This window comes from Medicago truncatula, chromosome 8 (genome assembly GCF_003473485.1).
Source record: "Medicago truncatula cultivar Jemalong A17 chromosome 8, MtrunA17r5.0-ANR, whole genome shotgun sequence".
NCBI classification, from domain to species: domain Eukaryota; kingdom Viridiplantae; phylum Streptophyta; class Magnoliopsida; order Fabales; family Fabaceae; genus Medicago; species Medicago truncatula.
Genome location: NC_053049.1, coordinates 12,814,049 through 12,837,549, shown reverse-complemented (window position 1 = coordinate 12,837,549; position 23,501 = coordinate 12,814,049). Strand labels below are relative to the sequence as shown.

General features: G+C 31.5%; 2 long non-coding RNA genes and 1 other non-coding gene across 3 annotated transcripts; 1 reads left to right on the top strand and 2 right to left on the bottom strand.

Moving 5' to 3' along the window:
• Positions 1 to 6,910: 6,910 nt before the first annotated feature.
• TRNAT-GGU (transfer RNA threonine (anticodon GGU)) lies at positions 6,911 to 6,982 on the bottom strand. Its single transcript has one exon. It is a non-coding gene; the product is annotated as a tRNA-Thr (tRNA).
• A 3,506-nt stretch (positions 6,983 to 10,488) lies between these two features.
• Positions 10,489 to 11,502, bottom strand: LOC120577307 (uncharacterized). Its single transcript, XR_005643372.1, has 2 exons — positions 11,458 to 11,502; positions 10,489 to 10,742 (listed from the first exon to the last, which is right to left on the bottom strand). It is a non-coding gene; the product is annotated as an uncharacterized lncRNA (long non-coding RNA).
• A 4,863-nt stretch (positions 11,503 to 16,365) lies between these two features.
• On the top strand, positions 16,366 to 17,330 carry LOC112418494 (uncharacterized). The gene is made up of 2 exons (XR_003008693.1): positions 16,366 to 16,508; positions 16,629 to 17,330. It is a non-coding gene; the product is annotated as an uncharacterized lncRNA (long non-coding RNA).
• Positions 17,331 to 23,501: the final 6,171 nt, after the last annotated feature.

Here is a 23,501-nt window from a genome sequence, read left to right as displayed (position 1 = left end):
ACGAGTTTAATCATGGTAAGTTGATGGTCCTAAACAACTTTGCACACACAACTAATCAAAATATTCAGAATTGTCACATATATTAAAAACATTAATTGATGTGACAATTTTAAATGTTTTGATTTATTTTGGGTGCAAAGATATTTTGGTCTGTAAACTCACCATTATTAAACTAAAAAATATATATGATTCGTATCAAAAAGTTTTACACTTTTAATAAACGACACATTTGACACAATATTTTTCCATAAAAAAGTCAAATGCTCAATTAATGACACATTTGACTCAATATTTTTTCCAAAAAAAAAGTCAAAATGCTCAATTACTGACATATTTGACTCAATATTTTTTCCAAAAAAAAAAAAGTCAAAATTCTCAATTCAAAAATGTTTATTATTCACAAGTTTTAAACTTTCAATAAATGCATATTTGACTCAAATTTTTTTCACAAAAAATAAATAAAAATAGTTTACTTACATTATTAATCTTTAAACCATAGCATGAGTCTATAAATATATTTCAAGATTGTACTTCTCATATGCAGTTTTTATGTTATTTGATGTTATTTCTCAAGGTAGTTATTCTTCCTTGAAATTTCACAAACATGTATATTTGATGTTCTTATACATGTATATTGGCAGGTAGATGTAACCAGCTATTAAGTTTTACATTCCCATTTTGATCGTCAAGACCTTCATTTTCAACCCCAAATATATAAATCTGCATCACAAAATTAGAAACGAGCTCAAAAATGCATGTGTCGTCAAGATTGATGCCATTATCACGAACAAAAGCCATCCATCCCACAAAAGGTGTGTGTTGCTCCCGCATGAGAATTCCGTCATAGGTTCTCATGCGGGAGAAACACACATCTTTTGTGGGGGATGCATGGCCTTTGTTCGTAATAATGACATCAATCTTGACGACACATACATTTTTGAGCTCGTTTTTAATTTTGTGATGCAGGTTTATATATATGGGGTTGGAAAAGAAGGTCTTGACGATCAAAATGGGAATGTGAAACTTAATAGCTAGTTACATCTACCTGCCAATATACATGTCTGTGAAAATTTAAGGAAGAATCACTTTAGTTAATATTATCTGAATCACATGTCTCTGATCGTCTTGAGTAGGGATCTGATTTTTAAATAAAATTTGCTGTTTAAAAAGATATGATATTTTTGCTAATTTTAATTTCACTTTGTAGATATGTGTTTGAGCTTGGAGTTACATGTTGTATTTTAATTTTTTTACTGTTTCGCAGTGCTTGGAGTTACATGTAGGCAATATCAAGTAGGATCCATGTAATCAATGAGCACGCCATGTCATCTAAAGAGGCGGGGGATCAGAAATTTCCGTTGACTTTATAAATAGGGGATCAGAAACTTAGTTTTAGAAATTGGGGTATAAAAAGTTATCAAATTTAAAAATAGTGGGATCAAAATTGTATTTAAACCTTCTAAATATTATGTTGAAAGTATTGTTATTATTTTTTAAAAATTGTAATTATCACATGTGAGTGAGTATAAGCTAATTGAGTACTTATATTAGTACTTTTAAACCCTATTGATTTGAAATATTTGGTATGCAGATAGTTAGTGTTGAATCTCAATTGCTAATCGCAAAAACATGCGAGGTTTTCCTTAAAGAGGTCCCACATCTTGCTTGGTTTAATACTAAGGGGAGAAACAAGAATACTAAGGACATTTTTTTGGATCGTTACATATATTTAAGAAGAATTTATAGCTCAATCTATACGATAGCTATTCATTAATGATAGTTAGTCATTAATGAATTTGTAAATTGTAGCCTTTGAATATTGATATTATTAATGAAAGAATAAGTCGATTTTTCCTTTTAATAGAGAAGAATGTCCTCTTTTTTATATTGATATTAGGTGTTGTGATGTTTACTGTCTGTTTTGCTGGATGGTATGTGAGTGTATTATCATCGCAAATCCCTCCTCCCGGTCAATTTTGCTCCGCAGCGGTTAAAAAACTGTTTGCATAAACTTTATCCAACTCGTGCGATATTCCAGCTATATTTACTCTTGTTCCTATGTTTTGAATAATTAAGGGTACATCCCTAGTTTTTTCTCAATACAAAAGACCATCCAATCATAGATACAACCCAACTTTATCCAATTCCAATGATAGGTTTTCCAGCATGAATCACGACCAGTTATACAGTGTTTGGTCGGGATGTCTGATATTGGGCAAGTAACGGTCTAAGCACAAGCGCATGCAGTACTACACAATCGTTGCTGAATAGAGTTTCAGATGGGCACTTATGTTCTTTCAAGTTAGTGTCCACAATGCAGCTATGCTCATTCATGAAGGGATTTAGTACAAAAGACAAGGAGGATGCAAGCCGTGATCTATGAACTTATTGGTATGTCAGATTGTCAAGATGAACAAAGAGGGATGCAATGATGTTTTGGAAACAATTTATGGCCCAAAAGTTTAAGGCCAATAACGGAAGCCTTGGTGGTGGTCTAGTGGATGGATAGATGTGATTGGCGGTGGCTGAGGTGGCGAAAACAGTTTTAGAGCCTAATTTATGAAAGTCAGCATAGCAAAGTACAACAACACCTGTCAGATTGAAAACTAATCCATGACATACATAATGAAGCACATAAATGACATATGATTGGCATAACCAAGATGTCAAAATATATGGCGAAAACAGTTTTTTTTGTGGCGGTGACCTGAATGGGTATTTTAGTGGTGGTTTGTCCAATTTTTATGGTCGTGACGGATTCGTCCAATGCTTCAATGAATAAATTTTTATGGGACGTTTTGAGAATCACCATTATAAATGCGACGACCTAGGCACATCTAGTATTTGATTTCGGTTAGGTAGAGTTATTCCGATAGATGGAGCCGCCCCTATGGAAAGGCCGCCATTAGGTGGAGAGAGCTATCAAACAGATGTAAACTCTCTAATTGAAAATGTTTTACAATTTGTTTTGAGTAGAGAGAAAAGAGTTATCTGTTAGATGGAGCTACCACTATGAGAAAGGCCATTCATAGTAGGAAAGAACTATCAACGAGATGGAGCAAGTTCACGATTCACCCATTTTGGTTATTTTCACTAAGTGGACTTTTCTATATTTTCTATAAAGACTTTTATTTAGATTTTCGGCAATATGTTTTTAAAGATTTTTATTATGATTTTCGACAGTATATTTTTAAAGGCTTGTAATATATTATGGGATTTGATTTTATTTTCACCTCATTACGATATTGGATTTTCGTTGAAGTATGCTTATTTGATTGGAAATATTTAAAATGTGTGAATTTCCATGTTTATAAACAGTTGTGGATTACTAGAATTTTGTACGGTTATTAGTTTTGTAAATGAACATTAGATTTGAGAAAAGTAATTATCGGTGCCCTTGTGCGTTTCCCTTTTAGTTGATGGTGGTTGTTGTCTCTCACTATGTCCTTGTGACTTAATCTTTTATTTTGTATATTTTTTTAGATTCCCAAGCAGCTAAGTAGAAAGCTACTAGTATATTTGAAGTTTGGCGATGCCACTCTTTTTGGTAGGCTTCCTTCATGGATGTCTTTATTGTTTATGTATATATATGTTGATTCAAAGTATCTCCATCTATTTGGAATCTAGGAGTGTTTTATTTTGAGATGTATACCTATGCAAATATGTCTTTGAAATTCTGAATGAAAATACAAGTTGATAAACATAATTAAAATCTTGAAAAATATTCAAAAATACAAATGATACTTTGTCGAAATTTCAGTGGATATCATTTTAAGTGAAAATCAATTTAAAAATTGTTTAAATATAGTTTGTCAAGTTTCGTCAATAGATTTTTCGGACTAGAATGTTTTAGTTTGTGCACCGATCACAATTGTGAATTTTGGGTCGTGAAAACTTCCTCTTAACCTTTCAATTGAGTTGTGCATTTATACTCAATATTGCTATTAAAAGAGATGTTTCAGCTACATAAATTTAGAATATACACAATATGTATATCTATAGTAAGTACCTAAATTATTTTGAATTTATTAAAAAAAAATGTTAAGAGTTTAAATTTGATTCGTGTTCAATCACCAAATTAGAAAGAAAAAAAAAAGTTTAATCGTAGTGGGATGATGACTATCCAAAACAACTTTGTACACACAGTTAATCAAAGTATTCAGAATTGACACATAAATTATAAACATTAATTAGTTGACGTGACAATTTTAAATATTTTGTGTGAAAAATGTTTTGAACTATCAACTCACCGTCATTAAACTAAAATAATATATCTAATTCGTTTCAAAAGTTTTACACTTTCAATAAAAGACATATTTACTTCGGTCCTATATATAAAAAAAAAAACAATTGACTTTTTAGATTCATTGAATAATTGATGTATTCGGTCTATATTCTAATCCATATGCATCAATTATTCAATAAATCTAAAATATGAATTGTTTCTTATATATAAGACCGGAGTGAGTATTTTACTCGATATTTTTTCCAAAAAAAGAAGTCAAAATGCTCAATTAATGACATTTTGACTCAATATTTTTCCAAAAAAAAATAGTCAAAAGTTTCGATTAAAAAATGTTTATTATTCGCAGATTTTACACTTTCATTAAATGCATGTTTGACTTAAAAAATTTCCTCAAAAAATAAAAATAAAAATAGTTCAATTAATTACATTATTAATCTTTAAACCATTTCATGAGTCTATAAATATATTGCTCAGGATTGTACTTCTCATATGCAGTCGTCATGTTACATGTTCATTTTATTGTGTTTGAGGGTTTATATGGCCTTCACATACCTTTCTTCTTCCCTTTTCATAGACCTCCATCAACAAAACTATTTCTTTATCGCCAAATCAAATCGACGAAATACCAAATTAGTATATTATGTTGGACAAGAACAACAACACAGTCGCAGTCACAGGGGAGGAATCCATTCATAATGATCAAGAAACCATAGCTACTCCTGATGATGAAACACCTAGAGGCTTTATTTCTATTTGTGTTGCCGCGCATCTGAAACAGGCGAAGGTGTGAGAAAGAAAGAACTGAGAAAGAAAGAACGTCCCAAGAAGAGTGTCAGATCACAACAGGGGGAGAATGTGAAACGTGAATGCAGTGATCAGCAACAGATGATGCCAAAAATCAACAAGAGAAATTTCAGGTAACAACTAACATCACATGATCTTTTTGCTAATTTTAATTTCACTTTGTAGATATATGTTTGAATTGTAATTATCACATGTGAATGAGTATAAGCTAATTGAGTATTATATTAGTACTTTTAATTAAACCATATTGATGTTGAAATATTTGGTATGCAGATAGTTAGTGTTGAATCTGAATTGCTAATCGCAAAAACATGTGAGGTTTTCGTTAAAGACGTCCCACATCTTGCTTGGTTTAATACTAAGGAGAGAAACAAGAATCCTAAGGACATTTTTTTTGGATCGTTACATATATTTAAGAAGAATTTATAGCTCAATCTATACGATAGCTATTCATTAATGATAGTTAGTCATTAATTAATTTGTAAATTGTAGCCTTTGTATATTGATATTATTAATGAAAGAATAAGTAGATTTTTCCTTTTAATATAGAAGAATGTCCTCTTTTTTATATTGATATTAGGTGTTGTACATGTTTACTGTCTGTTTTGCTGGATGGTATGTGAGTGTCTTATCATCGCAAATCCCTCCTCCCGGTCAATTTGGCTCCGCAACGGTTAAAAAACTGTTTGCATAAACTTTATCCAATACAAAAGACCATCCAATACAAAATGAAATGATCGTTTTTATCACTTTTGTTACCAGCAGATCCCCAGACAGACTACTCTTCTTTTATCAAATAATATTAAATAATATTATTCTTGAATCTTATTCGTGAAATAAAAAAAAAAGTTTTATATATTCTTCTAATTTGTATTTCTAGGAAACTACTATAGAATCCTATTTTTACTTTCTATTTTACTTTAATTTCTTTTATTGTTCTCTTTAATTGTATTTTTCTTTCGTTCAGATTAAAAAAATTACAAAGTATACCTTTTTTGCAGATCGAGGTAAGAAATTCAAATATTTTTTTATCTATCTATCAGATTTTTTAATATTGTATGAAGTTTTATTAAAAATAATAGATTCTAAGTGAAAGTTTCGTCCATTAATTGCTTTAAAAATTTAGTATGCATAGATATGAAAATTAAATATTTGATACTCTAAGTCATGATTTGATGGATTTTTCTATTTTTTTATAGATATCTTATATCTTAAAAAAGTAATAGAAATTTAATTTAATATTTTCTTGTATTCGGAAATAAAGATATTTTTAAAGTAAAATCACTTATATGTTGGAACTTAGAATAGAATAAACCCTTCTGCATGGAGAAGAGGAGTATCAATTTATTCCCTAGGAACAATAAGATTTAATCCGAAATATTGACAGATTCTTGCGGAGTCCGAACTAAAGAGATATTAAAAACAAAAAAGATCCACTGTTCCAATTTCATTTCTATCCAATTTGAATATCAGAATAGTGGATATAGTTATGATTCAATAGGTTAGGTCCACTTACTTTTTTTTAGAATCTTTCCTATTTTTTGATTGGAATAATAGAAAATAGGATAGGAATATCTTATAATTAAAGGAAATATCACAATCTAAAATTAAAGGAAATATCACAGTCTAATATATATAGAAAAGAATACTCTTTCACTTTCTAACTAGAATGAGTTTACTCTATTCGAATTCATTCGAATGATAACAATAATTTAATAGAATAAAAACTCGATTTTTTAATGAAATTCAACTATTCCTTAGTTTTTTTTTTTTACAAAGAGAAACTTCTTACAAATATCAAGAATATCTCTATTCTTCCTTCAAATCGGAATACTACTGTTGTCATTTATTGACAAAAAAAGCCCCTTATCGGATTTGAACCGATGACTTACGCCTTACCATGGCGTTACTCTACCACTGAGTTAAAGGGGCTCCATTTAAGTCAATTCCCGAATAAGGAACCATCCAATATGGATATGAGTTTAGTACATCTATTTGTTACTGCATATACTCAAATTATATATAAATTATATATATAGAATATATTTTTTTTTTTTACATAGCAACTTTTTAATGAACAATAAATTGGATTTACCTAGTAAGTATAGTTAAAAAAAGGATTTTTTGAATTTGGATTTGAAAAATATCAATGGAATGGATTTTTTCAAAACTGATTCGAATTGAAATCATCTTCATCATAACACAAAATTCATTTCATTGATACATGTACCCACTAATTCAATCTTCTTAACACTTTGAAAGAAATGAGGTGTTAATGCCGCGCCTGTTCCATAAAATCAATCATTCCCTGAAAAGATTCTCTCTTTCTTTTGTTTTCTTTCACATTATTTTTTTAAGATAGATTATTATTTTTTTTATAGTTTTATAGAGTGGTGATTGGAATGAACAATTTCGAAATCTAAATTTTAAGGAATTCTGAAAGATCCTTCTGATCAAATCATATCATTATATTGACAATTTCAAAAAATTGTTCATACTATGTACAAACATAGTAGAATGGAGGTCAAGCAAGTATGCCCCCATCGTCTAGTGGTTTACGACATCTCTCTTTCAAGGAGGCAACGGGGATTCGACTTCCCCTAGGGGTAGGGTACTACAAAAGGAAATTGATCAAGGATCAATAAAGACTAAAATTGATTCTTCCTGGGTCGATGCCCGAGCGGTTAATGGGGACGGACTGTAAATTCGTTGGCAATATGTCTACGCTGGTTCAAATCCAGCTCGGCCAAAATTTTTACTGATCCACCATGCAATGATATAACCCATTTGGTGTTCTCTGAAAATCATCAATGGACTCCTATACAGAAGAATAAAATCTCGAGTGCTATTTATTTTTTCCACAAATTCGAATTTTGAAAAATTCCTATCGGGATTTTAAAATATAAAGTCTTAGGAAAGCATTCAAGTAAAAAAAGAGTCTTTTTTGTTTCCTTGATTCATTGATTTTTTAATCAAGTTAGCAATAAGGAACGGATTGCGAATAATCCGTGTTGATCTCGCTAAAGTGCAGACCCATAAAAATATCAATATATAAGTCTGCCTCTTTCAGTTACAGTACAGGGGTTCGAATCTAAAATAGAAAAACAAAGGGTTTGAATGAAATAGTAAGAATATGTATGCTATACAACTTTTTCCCTGGGATTGTAGTTCAATTGGTCAGAGCACCGCCCTGTCAAGGTGGAAGCTGCGGGTTCGAGTCCTGTTAGTCCCGATGGATACAAATCCAAAAAATATCAATTGATTTCGTATGTGAATTGAAAGGGAATAAAAAGAAAAAAAATCTCATTTCTAACATGGATTCCTTTTTTCTTTTTTAGTTTAAGGTAAAGGTTCGGACGAAGAAAGAAAAAGGAATTTTTCATTGCATCAGAAAGTAATTTTTTTTTTTTTTTGTTGGTATGGATAAAAGATCTTCCTATGTTATACTATTTAATTCTCGACGATGAATTGATTTGATAGCTCAGATATTGTTATTCGTGATATTGATTCGATTTTATATCATTGAGATAAAATTTATACCACTGAATTTACTGACGAAAGATTATTCATTTCTATGGGATTAAATCCCGAAGTATTTATTAGAAATAAAAGAGAAAGAAAACATAGTGATTATGGAAGTCAATATTCTCGCATTTATAGCTACTGCACTCTTCATTCTAGTTCCTATTGCCTTTTTACTTATAATTTACGTAAAAACGGTAAGTCAAAGTGACTAATTTTAATTAAACATGACTTCTGATTTCTTATCAATGCGATGACAATGATTGAATAAAGAAAAAAGGGTTTTCATTTCGGGTCTTTCTTTTAAATAAAATGATCAGACTACAATCGGCAGAATTCTATGAAATCCATATAGTATAGTAGAAAGAAATCAAATCTATTTCTTTCTACTATACTATTTATTATGGTATATTATTTTTTATGGTATGGTAAAAATGGAATGTTTTACTTAAAAAAAAAAAGTTTAATATAATATGGATGGACCAATTTAAATATTTCTTTTCATATGGGTATATCTATAGATATCTATGGAATGTCAATGTCAATTCCATAGTGTCCACATTTTTTCTTTGTTTGATCTAATCTATTATATTTGTATTGGTTCCAATCAATCTGAAATAATCAAAAATACATTTTTATTCTTATTATTTGAATTTTTAGATTTCACATTCTTTTCATAATCCCGATAAAAAAAAAATCTTTTTATTTTTAGCATTCCAAAAAAATGAATTGATTAAATTGATTAAATAATTGACAACTGATCAGGGGATTCGATGAAAAAGATTTTCATATTTAGAAAAGATTGGTGATAACCAGTTCATCGAAATATAAATCTTAAAAAGAATTAAGTTTGGAGTAGTAATCCGTTTCCAATTATCTGTATTCCCGGAACAATAAGATGGGAACAATTCAAATATTTGTTTGATTTAAAGAGTATTATTTTTTTCAATATTATATTCCACCATTGGAATACAATAGAGTTTCGAAATGAAGTATCGAATTGCATTTCATTAATTAGTATTTAGTTATATTAATAAAATAACAAAATTCAATAGTTAAAAAATGGAAGAACTTAGCTATAAAATAAAATAATTGAGACATTTTGATCACTTAACTCAATTAGTAGTCCTTTTAGAGTCCACTTCTTACTCATACTACAAGGGAAAGGAAAAATGTAAAAACTACCATTAAACCAGCCCAAGCAAGACTACCCTTAATTATTCAAAACATAGGAACATAACAAGAGTAAATTTTTTAAAGAACTATTCCAGAAACAAATGAAATGATCGCTTTTATCACTTTTGTTACCAGCAGATCCCCAACAAATGAAATAATATTAATTTAATTTATTTGATAAAAGAAGAGTAGTCAGTCTGTCTGGGGATCTGCTGATAACAAAAGTGATAAAAGCGATCATTTCATTTGTTTCTGGAATAGTTCTTTAAAAAATTTACTCTTGTTCCTATGTTTTGAATAATTAAGGGTACATCCCTAGTTTTTTCTCAATACAAAAGACCATCCAATCATAGATACAACCCAACTTTATCCAATGATAGGTTTTCCAGCATGAATCACGACCAGTTATACAGTGTTTGGTTGGGATGTCTGATGTTGGGCAAGTAACGGTCTAAGCACAAGCGCATGCAGTACTACGCAATCGTTGCTGAATAGAGTTTCAGATGGGCACTTATGTTCTTTCAAGTCAGTGTGCACGATGCAGCCATGGTCATTCATGAAGGGATTTAGTACAAAAGACAAGGAGGATGCAAATCATGATCTATGGACATAAGTGGATAGATCATAGATGTGACTGGCAGTGGCCTATGTGGCGAAAACAATTTTTGGGTGACGATGAGCTGAATGGGTATTTGAGTGGTGGTTTGTCCAATTTTTACGGCCGTGATGGATTCCTCCAATGCTCTCAAGGTCGAATTTCAGCGTTTCAATGAAAAAATTACAAGGACTGGACCCAAACTGCAATATTGTTACTGAATAACAAGGGAAAATATGGATTTTTCACAGGTTTTCTGAACCTAGCTCAAGTATATTCTACGTCAGGTGTTTGAGCAGGGAATATCACTTTGAAGGATATAACATAAGTCCGGGACTGTCTCTGCCTTGAGCCTAATTGATATTTCAACAAAGGAGAGTCCACGAAGACAAAATTATCCTGGGAATGCAAAAGAATGAAAACATTATAAGGAATATAAATATTTATGCAAGGATGAACATTATTGTTATAAAAGGATTATATGATCTTCATCTCCATTATTTCAGAATTAAATCTTACATGTCATTACAGGTAAATTACCCTCAATTTATCAAAGAATAATGTAGGCCTCACCATAACATTAAAAAGTTGTGCTCTAGCTAGCATTTCCTTCGATAAATTGAAATAGTTATTTTTTTTTCTAATTCTCCTCAATGAAATTTTTTCAATTCATAATTTTAGCCCGCAGGAAGAATTTTCTATTCTTTGAGTGAAATTTGACATACACAAAAATATTTAACTACACATGAAGTAGTTAACTGTCGTAAAAGAAACAATTTTTCTACTGAGGCGTTAAGACGACCAATTGTACATGACCAATTGATCATTTGAATCGAACGCAGCTTGAATTCCTCGAAAAACATTTTAATTTATCTATCCTTGAGAGAAAATGTTCTTGGGAAACCGCCATATGTTCACTAGAGTCAGAGACGGTAACCGCAATGTTGCAAACTAAATTCTTACAACGCTCCTATTTATAGAGTTTGAAAAGTACATTAGTTAGGCGAAGTGGTGCTCGCCTAGTGAATGAAGCCTTCTTATTTAGATTGAAAATCCAACTGTCCTTTGTTCTTTTTTGAAATTGCCTTAGTTCAACTATCTAACAGTTTCTCACCTAGCTAATAGAATTTAGAAATTCTCCTTGGATCTCTCTCTTTTTGGTCGCTATTACTTTGTTGTAGCTCATCTAGAGAATAATGATTTCTCCAAATTCCTTTGACAAGTCCTAGCTTAGCTTCCAATGAGTGTACTTGCATCGCGTTGCCCCATTCCTGTGTAATCATGTTAAAAACCTACAAAAATATATGGGAAATAGAACATAATAGCTTTTCTGGCCTATTGTGTTATAGAAACTATATTTACATTTAATTGGGAATTTTTTACTTAATTACTTGCAAAATTATTCGACAAGTGTTAGAGAAAATAATGTAGTATGGCACTTATCAAGGAGGAAAGGAAATCTACAGTTGGTGGTTCTTGACAAGCGATTTATAATCATTTTAATTCGTTTATTGAGGATAATATGTGTTAGCAGATCTTCTTTTGTTGTGCTTCTAGAAGTTTACCTGGAATCATAGTGATGGGCGGTCTAAGAGTAGGTTTGATAGGTTCTTGTTATCTTAAGAGTGGAGCTCTCACTTTGAAAATCATTTCAAAAGTCATAAGATGGAGAGGCCTTGTGTAGAAGACTTAATTTTCAAGTGTCTTTGCATGTTATATAGTCTAGATCTGATTAGATTGTTCATTGAAGATGAGGTTAAACAGAAGGTGTGGAACTTTGATAGTTTTAAAAGGTTTGGACCTGATGGAATTAGTTTTGATTTTATCAAAGATTTTTGGAGTGACATTAAGTAGGATTTCATGAGGTTTCTTTTTTAGTTTCAGAAAAATGGAAGATATGCTAAAGAGATGAATTCTACCTTTATTGTTTTAATTCATAAAATGGAGAACCCTCAATGGTTAGCAAATTTTCATCCAATATCATTTGTGTTGTTTGTACAAAGTTTTGGCGAAGGTGCTTGCAAACAAACTTCGTAACGTTATTGGTAGTCTCATTTTAGAATCTCATTTGACTTTTTTTAAAGGTAGACAAATTCTAGACGAAATCATTATTGCTAATGCGAATGCCACACAAGGGCAGCATGCCTAGGATGGAGCAGAGGAGTTGAGGTTGGACCGTTTAAGGCGAAACCATCCTCCAACTTTTAAGGGGAGATATGATCCACAGGGAGCTCAGACTTGGTTGCAGGTGATCGAGGAATATGGTGACTACCGAAGACTAGAAGGGGAGGTTGGCTACTCACATGTTGGCGAAAGAAGCATAATTCTGGTGGATGAATTCTAGGCGGAGGTTGGAAGTTGGTGGTGTTGCAGTAACTTGGGCAATGTTTAAGGAGGAGTTTATGAGGAAATACTTTCCAGCTCACTTAAGGAGCTAGAAGGAGATAGAGCTCTTGGAGCTTAAGTAGGGTAGTATGTCTGTGGATGAGTATGCGGTGAAATTTTAGGAGCTATCTCGATTTTGCCCATATATCAATGCGGAAGGTGTGAAGGCATCAAAGTGCATTAAGTTTGAAAGCAGTGTTCGTTCAGAGACTTATCAGTATGGTTAATTTCATGAGATTCAGGACTTTGTGACCTTGGTGAATAAATGACGTATTTTTGACGATGCGAGTAAGGCAAAGACTAGGTACTATAAGATGGTGAATGATAGGAAGAGAAAGGGACATGATTGTGGAAATCCTTATGGTGGAGGTAACAGAAAGGAGAAGGACTTTGGTGGTGGTTCAAAGCCAAGTAGGGGAGAACTAAAGTGCTATAAGTGTGGAGGCTTCAGACATTATGCTAATAAATGCAAGAAGGATGAGACTTGTTACAAGTGTGGTAAAGCGGGACATAAATCTTTTGAGTGCAAAAGCAAGGAGGTGGTGTGCTACATTTGAGGAGGAGCTGAACCCATCGGTGCCAAGTGCACAAAACCAAGAAGGAGAAGTCAGGTGGAAAGGTGTTTGCTTTGAACGCCGAGGGGAGGACCGGAGCCGGACGACTTAATTAGAGGTATTTGCTTATTTAACAACACTCCTTTGATTGCTATTATTGATTCGGATGCGATGCATTATTTTATTTCTCTTGTTGTATATTAAGTGTCTTGTTAATTTTGTTAATGTGGATTTTGAGTTAGACTTAGTGTGTTTGTCTTTGGAACTTTTGGACGTGATTTTCGGAATGGACTAGATGTTATTTTTTGGAGTTAACATTAATTCTCTAACCAAAATCGTAACAATCTCTAAGATGGAGGATCGGGTAGGCAGGGCAAGTGGTGATGTCTTTGGGTAGCGAAGCTTGTGATGTTTGTTTCGTTGAAGGAGAAGAAGTTGCATGCTAAAGTATTTTGCTTATTTCGATATCAAAGTATTTATTTAAACACAAAAACACAACCTTTGAACATTTTTCTTGTCATCGTTATTTATTTTCAAAGTCATCGATATTAATATATACTCTTTGAGGCTACTTATGATTTATTAAGTATTGCCTTTGAAATGGAGAATTTACTTCACATATTTTGTGCACTAGTTTTGATATGTTCCTGAAAATAAGTTGTTGTGATGATTTCTATTTTTGACATGTTCATGAAACTATTTTCATTAGTTTTAAAATGTTGTAAAGCATGGTTTTGAAATTTGTGTTTTTGGAAGATTTTGATATTAATATGTATTCAATTTGGATTGCATTTGGACTTGGATTTACTTATGATTAAGTAGTAGATTTTCAATTGAGTTTTGATGGTACATATTTTGACATAAGTTTCGATATGATTTGAAATATGGTTTTAGAGACGTTTTGAGAATCACCATTATAAATGCAACGACCTAGGCACACCTAGTATTTGATTTTGGTTAGGTAGAGTTATTCCGTTAGATGGAGCCGCCCCTATGGAAAGACCGCCATTAGGAGGAGAGGGCTATCAAACAAATGTAAACTCTCTAATTGAAAATGTTTTACAATTTGTTTTGAGTCGAGAGAAAAGATCTATCTGTTAGATGGAACTACCACTATGAGAAAGGCCACTCATAGTAGGAAAGAACTATCAATGAGATGGAGCTAGTTCTCGATTCACTCATTTTAATTATTTTTACTAAGTGGAGTTTTTCTATATTTTCTTTAAAGACTTTTGTTAAGATTTTCAGCAATATATTTTTAAAGGTTTTTATTATGATTTTCGGCAATATATTTTTAAAGGCTTGTAATGTATTATGGGATTTGATTTTATTTTCACCTCTTTACGATATTGGATTTTCATTGAAGTATACTTATTTGATTGGAAATAATTAAAATGTGTGAATTTTCATGTGTATAAACGGTGCAGATTACTACAGTTACTAGTTTTGTAAATGAACATTAGATTTGAGAAAAGTAATTATCCGTGCCCTTGTGTGTTTCCCTTTTAGTTAGTGGTAGTTGTTGTCTCTCATTAAGACCTTGTGACTTAATCTTTTATTTTCTATATTTTTTTAGATTCCCAAGCAGCTAAATAGAAAGCTGCTAGTATATTCGAAGTTCGGCGATGTCACTATTTGGTAAGCATCCTTGATGGGTGGATGTCTATATTGTTTATGTATATGTTGAGTCGAAGTATTTGCAGCTATTTGGAATCTAGGAATGTTTCATTTTGAGATGTATAAATATGCAAATATGTCATTTTGAAACTCTGAATGAGAATACAGGTTGATAAACAGGATTAAAATCTTGAAAAATATTCAAAATACATAGGATATTTTGTCGAAATTTCAGTGGATAACATTTTAAGTGAAAGTCAATTTAAAAATTATTTAAATTATAGTTTCTCAATTGTCGACAATAGATTTGCTGTGAGTTGTGCATTTACACTTATGATGCCCTAAATATTGCTATTAAAAGAGATGTTTCGGCTACATAAATTTAGAATATTCACAATATGTATATCTATACCAAATACCTAAATCATTTTGAATCTATTAAAAAAATGGTTTAAGAGTTTAAATTTGATCCGTGTGCACTCACCAAATTAGAAAGAAAAAAAATTAGTTTAATCGTAGTGGGTTGATTATATAAAAACAATTTTGTACACACAACTAATCAAACATTTAGAATTGTCACATAAATTATTGCTCACATAACAAACCAAAACATTCAGAATTGTCACATAAATAACCAAGTTGCTTGGGCTTCAGTGGCGATGAGCTCCTTCCAAGGACGTATCCGGGGAATACCGAGTTCGATTCACAGGGGGAACAACGCTTGGTCAGTGAATCGCACAATTAGCAAAAAGATAGGGGGCAAAAGTGCAATTGAACACAAAGATAGGGTGCAAAATCAGAAAGGGGGCAAAAAGATAGGGTGCAAAATCGCTTAAAAAAAAGAGGGGGTGCAAAATCGCACAATTGACAAAAGATAGGGGGTAAAGTGCAATTAAGCCCATAAATTATAAACATTAGTTGACGTGACAATTCTAAATGTCTTCATTGATTTTGTGTGCAAAGATGTTTTGAACTGTCAACTCATCGTCATTAAACTAAAATAATATATCTGATTCGTTTGAAAAGTTTTTTTTTTTTTTTTTTGGTAGGTAAACGAAATGGCAAAGCCATTATAAAATCACACACACAAGTGGAGGTACTGGGGTTCGAACCCCGGTCATGACATCCGACCTAACAATTTTGACATTTTGCCAGTTGAGTTAGAACTTCAGGATCGTTTGAAAAGTTTTACACTTTCAATAAAAAACATATTTGACTCGATATTTTTTCGAAAAAAAGTTAAAATGCTCAATTAATGATATTTTGACTAAATATTTTTCCCAAAAAAAAAAAGTCAAAAGTCTCAATTAAAAAATGGTTATTATTCACAAATTTTACACTTTCATTAAATGCATGTTTGACTCAAAAAATTTCCACAAAAAATTAAAATAAAAATAGTTCAATTGCACGAGTCTATAAATATATTGCTCAGGATCGTACTTCTCATATGCAGTTTTCATGTTACATGTTCATTTTATTGTGTTTGAGGGTTTATATGGCCTTTACATACCTTTATTCTTCCCTTTTCATAGACCTACATCAACAAAACTATTTCCTTATCGCCAAATCAAATCGACGAAATACCAAGTTAGTAAATTATGTTGGAATAGTAAGTGATTCTTCTTAGAAATTTCACAAACATGTATATTTGATGTTCTTATATATATAAAGACGTGTGGATCTAGGTGTCTCAATTTCACCGTATTTTGATTTGATTTGGTTGAAACAGGCGAAGGTGTGAGAAAGAGTGAACGCCCCAAGAAGAGTAGTAGATCATTGAAGGATGATTACATGTCAGATGTGGAGGAGGAAGTGGAAGTGAAGAAGAAGAAGAATGGGAAACATGAGGGGGAGAATGTGAAACCTGAATGCAGGGATCAACAACAGATAGTGCCAAAGATTAGCAAGAGAAATTCCAAGGTAACAACATCAGATGATCTTTTTGCTAATTTTTTTTTTGGTTTTCACACTGGTTTCCAACCCATCAAAGGTGGACGACTAATCCAGCTCATACGCACTAGCCAAGTGTTGTTCCTTAAAGAGGTCCCACATCTTGCATGGTTGAATTCTAAGGAGAGAAACAAGAATACTGTGAAGCTATCTGATGTCGCTAAAATGTACATGTTGAATTGAAAGTTCTTTGCCTTTGAAAATTATATCATTTGTATTTAACAATCCTTCATGATATAATGAACCTTCTCATAACAAGAAAAAAAGTCGATAAATCTATCGACAACCAACACATCTGGGATTCAGAAAGTATTTCTTCAATGCATGGATAAGGTGGACATTTTTTTGGATCGTTACATATATTTAAGAAGAATTTATAGCTCAATCTATACGATAACTATTCATTAATGAATTTGTAAATTGTAGCCTTTGTATAATGATATTATTAATGACAAAATTATAAGTAGATTTTTCCTTTTAAGAGAGAAGAATGTCCTCTTCTTGCTTTCTTTATGTTCCTGGTATTCTTCTATATATCTCTTATTCAGATGCGATCTGGTTTTGGTAATGTGTCTTCCATTTCGTGTTCGTGAAAAATAACGCCATGAACGAGTTAGGATGTTTACTGATTCTCTTCCCGGTGGTTCACAATATGGATTAACAATCTGATTTTGTTCATAAACAATAACTCTTTCGTTCTTTGTTTTCATACTTCTGGTCAAATCCCTCATCTCGGTGAATTTGGCTCCACACCGGTTAAAAATTTGTTTCCACAAGTTTTATACAACTTGTGCAATATTCCAGCCATATTTACTCTATCAATTACTTTTATGTCATAAAATCTATTGAAACACAATTAGAGTAAAAGTTTTACTATATCATAAAACATATATTTGACTGAATTTATGTATTAAAATTAGAGTGAATAATATAATATATATTTTTAAATGAGGAATGATATATTATCATTAATAATGGAAACATCAATGAATATTTTACAACCGTCTTATATGGAATTTAAAGTTTTTCCCTTGAGGTTGAAAATTGAAATTTTTATGCGATTTTAACATTGTTCACCTAAACCAAACCCACTTCCAAAGAAACCACCTTCCACCACCAAACCGTCTTCCTTCCACTATGTCCACCACTTAAACCACCAAACTTTGTTGTTCCTTGGCCTTGTCTCTTTTCTGATGATGTTTCTCCACCCAAACCGATCATCAAAGCACCTACCACCTCCATCCAACAGAAAACCATTGCCCAAGCCCTAAGTAATGTGTGTGATATTCCACTGAGTCAGCTTCATCAACCTTGCATGAATGTCGATCGTCTTACTATTGAGATATCTGAAGAAGAATACTTAGCTGGAATTGATGAGTGTAGGTTTAATCTACATGGAAGAATTATATGGCCAAAAGGGTCAAATGCGGTTACTATTGATAACTTGTTTGCCAAGCTGTCTGTGCTATGGAAATCCATAGGAAAATGGGGGATTACATCAATTGGGAGAGGATTTTATTACTACACGTTTTCCACCCTTAAAGATATGACAAGGGTTAGATCGGTGGTTTCTTGGTTATATAATACAATGTCTCTACCCATTGACTAAGCTTACGAGGACAAACAAATACCTATTTATTTTAATTTGTAATAAATGTTTTATCTCCGCAACACCCTCACCTTATACCATCGTCATAAAATATTTATATAAAAAGAAAAAAAGTATATACAAGAAGGGGGCCAAACTAAAATCCTGAAAAAGCTAAAAGGAAAACGAAAAAATAAAAGAAAAGCCAGGCCAAATCGGTCATTAAAGAAATTCTTCCTAAAAAATGGTAGTAAAGAATCCAACGAAGGCATGGATTCCAACCATATTAAACCTTGAACAGAGTGACCATGCTTTGATTCGTACAACATGTACTTCCAATTCAAGCAGAGAACCTTCATTTTGAAATTGAGGATGCAATATGTTCTAAAAGCTATAGAAACACAATTAGTGTAAAAGTTTTTGTCTATCATAAACCATATATTTTACTGAATTTATGTATTAAAATTATAGTGAGTAATATAATATATATTTTTAACTGGGAAAGGATAAATTATCATTAATAATGGAAGGAAAATTCTATGGTGAAGTCATAAAAATGATTTTTTTGGTGAAGTTAACACTGCCTCTGTTTGTTACAGCGGTGGATTAGACCTATACCCACGTTTTGGCAAAAGCTACAATTGTAAGCTTCCCAAAAATCATGGTAGATTAGCATTGGGAAGTGGTATTTATGCTCCCACCACTATACCAAACAGGCAAACTTTAACATCAAAAATGTAATGAGTAACACCTTACCGTTTGTAAAATGAAATCAAAAGTTCAGTCCTCTAGTATCATCAATTCATCAGATTAACAAGACTACACTTAATCTAATTTTATCCTACCTTGTTATAAGCGTAACACCTCACAAAGTGGAACACTTAAGACTATCACACAATATCATCAACTCTGTTTGCATGTTAAAGATTCCAACGATAAAATAGTACATGTAAGTCCAAGATGTTGCAAGCATTACTAGATGAATTACTATTGATCATTAATCAGTAATCAACAATTTAAAAATGAATCAAACATTAAAATAAAAATTAATTTTTTCAAAAGTTAATTTTTTGACTGCACCGTAGAATCTCCCATAATGGAAACATAAATGAATAGTTTACAAACGTCTTATATGGAATTTAAACATTTAAATTTTTTCCTTGAGGTTGAAAAGTGAAATTGTTATCACTAAGTTGACATCTAATTGACTAAATAAAGTTGTGTTAAATATGACTACTTTTAAATGATATTTTTGAAAAGACTTTTGAAAGATTTTATTTAATGTGATCTTCATAAAAAAAAATGTATAAGATTTCTTCTCACCTAGGGTTCCATCTCCACCAATATTTCCACCATGGATGACTTAGTTTCTGATTGTTATACAACCCCTGATCATCCCAGTTTTAAAACCTGGCTGTTGTGAGAGTCTGTTTTTTCAATCGTTTGATCCAATAACGGAAGCCTTGGTGGTGGTCTAGTGGATAGATGTGATTGGCGGTGGCCGAGGTGGCGAAAACAGTTTTAGAGCCTAATTTATGAAAGTTAGCATAGCAAAAGTACAACAACACATGTCAGATTGAAAACTAATGCATGACATACAAAATGAAGAACATAAATGACATATGATTGGAATAACCAAGATGTCAAAATATATGGCGAAAACAGTTTTTTTGTGGCGGTGACCTGAATGGGTATTTTAGTGGTGGTTTGTCCAATTTTTATGGTCGTGACGGATTCCTCCAATGCTCTCAAGGTCGAAGTTCAGTGTTTCAATTATTAAATTTTTATGGGACGTTTTGAGAATCACCATTATAAATGCGACGACCTAAGCACTTCTAGTATTGGATTTCTTTTAGGTAGAGTTATTCCAATAGATGAAACCGCCCCTATGGAAAGGCCGCCATTAGGTGGAGAGAGCTATCAAACAGATGTAAACTCTCTAATTGAAAATGTTTTACTATGAGAAAGGTCATTCATATAGTAGGAAAGAACTATCAACGAGATGGAGCAAGTTCTCGATTCACCCATTTTAATTATTTTCACTAAGTGGAGTTTTCTATATTTTCTTTAAAGACTTTTATTTAGATTTTCGGAAATATGTTTTTAAAGGTTATTATTATGATTTTCGACAGTATATTTTTAAAGGCTTGTAATATATTATGGTATTTGATTTTATTTTCACCTCATTACGATATTGGATTTTCGTTTAAGTATACTTATTTGATTGGAAATATTTAAAATGTGTGAATTTCCATGTTTATAAATGGTTGCGGATTACTATAATTTTGTATGGTTATTAGTTTTGTAGATGAACATTAGATTTGAGAAAAGTAATTGTCTGTGTGTTTCCCTTTTAGTTGGTGGTGGTTGTTGTCTCTCACTAAGTCCTTGTGACTTAATCTTTTATTTTCTATATTTTTTTAGATTCCCAAGCAGCTAAGTAAAAGCTACTAATGTATTCGAAGTTCGGCGATGCCACTCTTTTTGGTAGGCTTCCTTGATGGATGTCTATATTGTTTATGTATATGTTGATTCGAAGTATCTGCAGCTATTTGGAATCTATGAGTGTTTTATTTTGAGATTATACATATGCAAATATGTCATTTTGAAATTCTGAATGAGAATACAAGTTGATAAACATAATTAAAATCTTGAAAAATATTCAAAAATACAGATGATGCTTTGTCGAAATTTCAGTGGATATCATTTTAAGTGAAAGTCAATTTAAAAATTATTTAAATTATAGTTTGTCAAGTTTCGTCAATAGGTTTTACTGACAAGGATGTTCTAGTTCGTGCGCCGATCACGATTTTGAATTTTGGGTCGTGAAAACTTCCTCTTAACCTTTCAATTGAGTTGTGCATTTATACTTATGATACACTAAACATTGCTATTAAAAGATATGTTTCGGCCAATATACACAATATTGTTAGATAATAAAGTATTAGGTTTAAGTTATTGGGCCTTTATATTAGCAAGTTAGAGTCCTTTAAGTTTTATTATATATTCTATTATAACCTTTTCTAATATTAAGTTATTGTTAATTATTTAAATCCTAGCCATCTTTGTATTATATTTCTTTTGCAAACTCGATATACGGCCGAAGTACTAACTAATTTAATTTTTCCTTAAAAAAAAGTAATATAAGATGTTCAATCCCTCTGTACATTTGTTGTAGCCTCTTTTAAGTCAGAGAAAAGCAAGCTCTGTATAAACTAGCTAGCTAACAAGAGGACATTTTAAGATCTCAAACGAACACTATCAAACAATACGAAATAGGTTTACAAGTCATATTTTATTTGAATATGATTTGTAGGAAATGAGCCCCTCAATTGAGTTGAGAAATATGACAGTTCAATTTTTGAAATTCTTATAGGGACTAACAGTTGCAGGAAAATTTTCGAGGGGCTAAAACAAAAATCTGGTATATTTATAGAGACAAAAAACATATTTAATCCAAAAAAGTATTCTAAGATGTTCAATCGTACCGTCCATTTATGGTAACCTCTTCTAAAGTCGGAGCAAAGCAAGCTCTATATAAACTGTTCTAAAGGAGTGCAATCTAAAATCTAAAGCGAACACTATCAAACAATACGAAATAGATTCATAAATCATGTTATATTTTGAATAAGATTTGTAGGAAATGAGCCCCTCAATTGAGTTGAGAAATATGACGAATCAATTTTTCAACTCTCCTAACAACCATAGTGTGAACATGAAATGGATGTAGATCATAATAATTTGATTAAAAATCTTATGAGTATAAACATGTGAAGCTCATCTCGTAGACCTTCCTTATTAATTATTTGGTGTTATTAAATTAATTAATATACATAGAGGAAACACAAATTAGAGTTACTCATTCCAATCTATCTAAACCCCAACATATGGAAAACACAAAAAAAGAAATTATATATTAATTTCTCATATATCGATCCTCCGAAATGTCAACAGCTCCTATCTATCCTCCGCTGCAGGATGTTTTACGGATTCAAGGACGTATTACTATGTTTTGGATAGAAATTATTGTATTAGTAAATGTATGAACGTGATTTGTTGTATATATTATTCATTCGAAGGCTTTATATTGTAAATTTTAATGTATCCAATACTAAAGATAATGTACATGCTAAACTTTCTAGATACGTTTAATGTGGATATTACACCTTGTCTCGGATAAGTTTATCTCTAGTGAGAGGGTTACTTATTCCTTCAAAAAAAAAAATTAGTGAATTAGTCTCACATTTAAAAGATGAAATCGAAAGAATAAGAAAACAAATATCTTGCTTTCTATGTTCCCTTTGAGCCTAATGTTTTTCTCTATCTTGAATTAACTAGGTCACCGTTCTCATGTGAATTTTTTTTTTTATATTATAAGAAAAAAGGATCAGTACCATAGTCGTCACCACCTTCCTTCTTCATGTCTAACGAATAGGGGTACTTTAGGGTCAATTTGGAATCAAAATCACCCCTTATAAGTGTTTTTCCTTCTTTTTTAGCTAAATAATTCATTTCCACATATTTTCAATCTTATTTCCTTTGATTTTGTGATTTTGTTTTCTTTGTCCTACTCTGTTTTGTTTGATTTCCTATTTTTGTGCCGTGTGTTTTTTATTTCCCGTCGTCGTATGGTTTTTATTTTTTTATTTTGGTTGAAAGATAAGCTTTGAAATGTGCAGATCCAGTCAATGGCATGAGTATTTTGAAGACTTGAATATAATCATATTTGTAAGCATATGTACTCTACGATTTTATGTTATTAACATGGATGTTGTCAGTTTGTTCACATATTCATCATTTTTGTATATAGCAATTTTGAATTTTTATTGTTTTAATGTACTCGATAAACTTAAATAAATTGATATTGTTTAATATTCATCAAAAAATAAAAAATAAAAACAAGGAAATGCATGACCAATTGAGTTGATTCTTAAAAAATAATACACTCAATTTTGTTAAAAAAATATGATTATTGAATATTCAAAACTTCAAAACCATAGTGTGAATGAACAAAAAAATTAATAATATTTCAAACTTTGAAAAGAAAACTAAATGTGTAAATGA